Genomic DNA, 6,078 nt, shown 5'->3' with positions numbered 1-6,078 from the left:
CTCTGTCTAAAAAAAGTAACACATTTATCAATAGCCAGAAAAAAGTCGTTCGACTGAATTTCATGTTAGTTTTCTAAATCCTATTGGAGTTATGGTGAATGAAAGAGCAGTTTAGAATAGAAATTCAGAATAACCTTTTATTGCAATTTGCAGTGTAGTGTGCAGCAGGCTACTAACAGTGGTCCCTTGCTACAATGTTTTCCCTTGCACGGTTTCGTTGATTTAATGTGTGTGAATTTGCATCCATTAAAACGTAAACATTGTTGACTTAATTTGCACATGCTTATTTAATCATCGATCACGTGCTATTTCAAAGTTATCTAACTTACCTTAGCAAGGCTCGGTTTCCTCTGCAAGCGAAACCAGCTTACTTCCATTATGCTCCACGTAAGCTGGTAAGGGCCAGTGGCGCCAGCAGGGGGGGGGCAGGCGGGGCAGCTGCCCCCCCAATGTTTTGGGCATCATCTTTTTAATTTTTTTTTTGTTATTAATACATATTAATATTTTTTTTTAATATTTGGATCCCAACCTCAAGTAAGTCAACTCAAGTTGCAAGAGGGTGGGGGGGGGGAGGTAAAAGCTCTTTCTTTAAAAAAAAGTATGGAAAACCTTGATGACTAAATTGTACAGTAGATAAAAAGATTTTCTACAGAAGCAAAGATATAGACTTTTTAAAGTTTTAACTAACGTCACATTGATATTTTTGATACTTCACACTCCCATGACTTCCGCGCGCATTTTGGCATTGGTTGCTTGCAGTGATTCTTTCACTTAAACAAAACGTTTTGTTTCAGCAGTTTTGAGTTGTTCGATTCTTAAGTTGTAAAGGAGACTCAATTTCTCCAATATTTATCATTTATGTTTCTTCTTTAATCTCAGCAGAGTATAAAACTTGTAAAAGTTTTTCATCCATACGACGTCATGAATGAAATTATATCTCAAATCGGAGTAATGACGTGACATCATCTAAGCATTTTACCGAATAATAAATTAACAAATTCGATCGTCAAAAGTGGTTTGGTGGTGGTAAACAGTGCAGGATTAAGGTGGATGCTATTGATGCTGCAGCATTAGGCCCATTCCTGAAATAGGCCCAGACGAAAACAGACGTGAATTTTCCGGACGCTGAACAGTTTTCCTTTGCTTAATTAACCCACAAATAATTCTTATTATGAAATTTGTAGTCCGACTTTCGCACGCCTAGGCACAGTGTTACGCCTAGGCACGTAAGATAAAGCAAGATTTTGGCATAGACTACTTATTTAAGATGAAAAATTATAACACTTTTCGAGCTGTTTCAGGGCCCTTCATTACTTCAGCCGCAGATAAGATGCACGGCTTTATTAACTCTTCCCCAATCGTGTATGCTTTTTTTGGTTTTAACTATTCGTAGAGAAACTAGATAGGATTCATGAAGAAAGGATTTTTCGGTAGTCGTTATCTTTTCATTTGCTTTTTTTAATCGTTCATATCAGAGAATATTCGTCCAAAATATTCAAGTGGCTTGCCTTCAAGATTGTTGTGCTTTGAATGAAAGTGACGAACAACTTTAGAAGGTTTCATAACGTCATTTGGCAGAATTTGGGAGCACACCAAACATTAGGGCCGTGACGATTGTTCACTACCCGGAACTATTGTAAAACCAAGCTCCAAGTATTTTTATTGTATTGCCTGACAAATTCCCCTTTTCGTTTCTTACTTCCCTCTGTGACACTCAACTTATCTGCATATGCCCTTTTCGTAGTTTACATTTGCACCTACTGATACTTGGTTCATTTCCATTTTGAGATTTATTTGTTTCAGAAGTCTTAGTTTTTTCCTTCTTGTTAAAATACACTTGTTGGTTCGGAGCTAACGTCATTGAGCATAAAGCAGATCGAGAATAAAGCTCAAAATCTCGTTTCCTCGTATCCAGATGACTTGGAAGACACGCTGGTGGCTGAGCTCATACAGTTTGCTGCATTTATGCGCACCCAGAAATCGGTGAGTGTGAACGAGTCAGCAGAGCTTACCATGTACAAGCTTTTGTCGTCGTTGAACCTTTCTCAAACATTTCCAAACGTCGAGATTGCTTTGCGCATCTATCTGTGCTTGATGGTGTCTAATGCCTCCGGCGAGCGGAGCTTCTCAAAACTGGGAATAGTCAAAGGAGAGCTGCGGTCCTCGATGAGGGAGGAAAGGCTAAACATGCTGGCGCTTATGAGCATTGAACATGAGGTGCTGAGCAGCCTTGACTGCACTGACATGATCGAAGATTTCGCGCTTGCTAAGGCTCGAAAAACAGTAGTATAAGTAAGCAGCACTAGCGCAGCATTGACAATATGCCAACGTTAAGTTGATCTGGATTAGCCTTTTCTTCATTAACTCCGCTTTTCAGGCAATATTGGTATTGAATTGTGTTGGTGTTACATAGCCTGATGTTACTCTCGAGTTTTTACGATAACACGTCGTTATTATTGTTCATGTTCATTAAAATTTGGCTGACTGCGTCGAAAGCAATAAAGGCTCTTTGGTCGGTCTGATTACGCGTGTACGGTGGAGTCAGAGTGTCGAATGCATATGTACCAATGCCTAGAAAAAATAGGCCTGTTTTTGCGCTGCAGCATCAGGCCCAGTTTCGTCTTAATCCGGCCCTGGTGGTAAATATTACGTAATGAAAAAAATGTGATAAGTTTGGAAGACATTACGTCATGTATTTTCAATACAAATATGAAGTTTAAAGTTTATTCTTTTGTTCATAGTCGTAATCCACCTTCAAAGCGGTACTACAAAGAACAATTTTCGATAAGGGGGGCATCAAGAATAAGTCGACATGACTTTTAACCCTTAGAAGGTTGGGCTCCTGGAGTCTTGCTCAGTTTGGGGGGGGGGGGGGCTGTCAGTTCTTCTTATGCTTTAGGAGTGATATCTCTGTTATTTGGGCACGATTTCAAAATTTGGGATTCACTTTGTAAAATTATTCACGCTGAGCATATCCGAAAATTAAAACTATGTGAATTTTAGAACTGCTCATATACGTTGAAATGTTGAGGTCACTTATGAGTGTAATTTGTAGCCTGAGTTTACACATTATTTTTTGGTAGAGTAATCAAGAACGTGCATAGTAATGTTGTGATTAATTTTTTTTTACATTATTTTACATACAGCCAATGCCCTTCACGCTGTGAAACAGTTAGGATTAATTAAATGGGCCAAATTAATTACTTTCATCCAGCTGGTGGGAAAATTTTTCACAGTAGAATATGAAATATTTCAGAGGATGTGCTGAGAAATGCCTTATATCTTTCAATTTATAACCTTTATTCGCTCAAAATTTCAGCTCAATAGAGGTGAATAAAAGTTAGGAAAAGTCAAGAAATCTCGTAGTCGCAGCCTCAGTGGTTTTAGAGATACAACTGTTGATACAAAAAAGTTGAATAAACAGATCTATGCCTTAAGGTTTACGTCAGCTCCTGAGATCAGTAAAATATAAGGTTGTCATCTTCAGTGCAACAAGACCATTGATTGATTGGTTTAGTGAGGATTCGTAGTCCCATTGCTTTCATTTTGAGTGATCATACTGATTTTCAATTTATTCCTACAAGACGTTACGTAATGAAAAAATATATAACTAAGGTTTCAAAATGAAGTTTAAAATTTATTCTTTTGTTCATAGTCGCAATCCTCCTTCAAAGCGGTATTACAAAGAACAATTTTCGATAAGGGGGGCATCAAGAATATGTCGACATGACTTTTAAGGTTTACGTCAGCTCGGGAGATCAGTAAAATATAAGGTTCTCATTATCATGACTGTAAGCCGCGAGAAATTTTTTCTCTAAAAAACACATTCCCGGGAAGCTAAACATTTTTTCCAGCCCTAATAGAAAACAAGAGAAATTAAATAATATACCACTGTCTTGCACCAGTGGCGTAGCCAAGGGAGGGGGGTTCGGGGGTTTCAACCTTTCAAATTGAATTTACGGATGTTAATACATTGTTTACAAGAAAAGTTTTAACCTATGATGTAATTTCTCGTCAAACTGTGCAAGGATGCAAGCCATCTGCAACTGCTGAGATCGCTTGTTCGATCTAGATCAGTGGTTCTCAACCGGGGGTCCGCGGACCCCAAGGGGTCCGTGAAGCGATTTCCGGGGGGTCCACGAAAGTTTCCGAGTTTTCAACATGACGGATAAATTAAGAAATTTAAAAATTGTTTGTGCTTTGTTTATGTATTAGCCTACAGTGATTCTTAAACTGTAAGTCGCAACGCACTGGTGCGTCGTTTGAAATTGCAAAGGACATTGCACAAAGGTTTGGTTTCTTAACTAAAATATCATATAAATTACTTAAACCTTTTAATAAGGCTATGTTGGCTATTTTCAACTAAATTCTTTTAAGACAACAGATTATTGATCAATGCTTAACTTAGAAATGCAAACGTTAGTCAGCAGTCTATCACCACTCACAGTTTTGTAATGACAAAGATTATAACGAATTAATATTGATTTTAAATGAAAAAAGGGAGAAATTTTTTGTAACAGTCGCAAGTATTCTATTAACTTTTGATAAAAGTTATAGAAAAACATCAAATGAGCATATAGCTTACCGATGTTTGATCCTGTGTGCCAACATATAGCTCATAAGTCATAACATAATTTCGTCAATCTCATCAATCATCAAGTGCGTTGCGAATTCAGCAACTTCTTTTAAGTGTGTTGCTTTGAAACTTATGTAACATATGATTCCATAAGGAAACGCGATATACCAAAATTTCAAATTGAAATTTTTAGGGGTCCGCGACCGCTTCGAAGACACCAAAAGGGGTCCACTAAGACAAAAAGGTTGAGAACCACTGATCTAGATTAACATCTAAACAGCTATTCGTTATACAAAACTTGAATATATCAGAAATAAAGTAACTTACATTGTCTCAAAGCTTTTTGTTTGACACTCATCAAGATGTATGACCTCTATGACGTTACATTTTCTAAACTTTGGGTTGACTTCAGAGCATAAAAGTTAGTGACTTACCGGAATAAGATCGTTTTTTGAATCAACCAAAGAGAAAATTGATAAATAATAAAACTGTAATAATCTCGCAAAAAAAAGCAATCAACCTATGTTTCTAAAACAAAGTTTGCCTAATTTTAAACGAAACTGCATTAAAAGAGCGAGTTTTGTCAATACCAAACATTCAAATATCTCAGTCTGGAATTAGCAACAAGAAAACATAGAGACTTAGGTGGCTCTCTGTGATCTTTGTGCATTTTCAGTTTGTGTATTATTTCGTGGTTTTTGTTTTGGATATGGACAACTTTGTTTGACGCAAATAAATATAATAATAATTTCCGAAAAATGCCAAAGAAAACATGATCTTATCCTTTTGCTATGCCACCGGACATCACCATTTTACAGAAACATTCATACCCACAATTTTGTTGAAAATGCTCTCAAAATGCACCAAACTGAAAGTAATTTTTCAAAAATTTCTGGGGGAGACCCCCCAGGCCCCCCGCCGCTAAGTGTCGCCTTCGGCGAACACGCCATCGGGCTGCGCCCGCCGGCTGTCAACACCCTCCCTTTCAAAATTTTTGACTATGCTACTGTCTTGCACTGCCAATATTTTGCCCCCCCATTGTTGAAGGTCTGGCGGCGCCACTATGGTAAGGGCCCCCATAAAATTCATTAGAACAGGGGCCCCATTTGACCTTAATCCGGGCCTGCTAGTAGGCCTATATATTTCGTCCAGGATGCGTTAACGAAAAATAAAATGAATGAATTATTGAAAAAAAAGTTGAAAAAAACTGTAAGAATACTGTAGGCTAAGTAGTTTCTGCGTCTCCTTGAAGGCTGCACCCTAGCCCCTAGGCGACTGCCTAATAGAGGCGTCGGTCCGCGAAAATTTTTTTCCCACGAAAATTTCGCCGCCGGTTCTCCGTAGGGCTATGTAATATCATAGGTAATATGTAGGTCATCGCCTATTACAATTCACTTGAAAGAAAAAACAAGTTATACTTAAAAAAGAAAGGCACCACTGGGATTCGAACCCAGGATCTCCTGTTTACTAGACAGGCGCTGTAACCGCTTAGCCATGGCGCC

General features: G+C 38.1%; 1 non-coding gene across 1 annotated transcript; it reads right to left on the bottom strand.

Moving 5' to 3' along the window:
* Positions 1-6,005: 6,005 nt before the first annotated feature.
* Trnat-agu (transfer RNA threonine (anticodon AGU)) lies at positions 6,006-6,078 on the bottom strand. Its single transcript has one exon. It is a non-coding gene; the product is annotated as a tRNA-Thr (tRNA).

This window comes from Aplidium turbinatum, chromosome 2 (genome assembly GCF_918807975.1).
Source record: "Aplidium turbinatum chromosome 2, kaAplTurb1.1, whole genome shotgun sequence".
NCBI lineage: Eukaryota > Metazoa > Chordata > Ascidiacea > Aplousobranchia > Polyclinidae > Aplidium > Aplidium turbinatum.
Note: the sequence above shows the minus strand (reverse complement) of the source record. Positions and strands in the feature narration are given on the sequence as shown.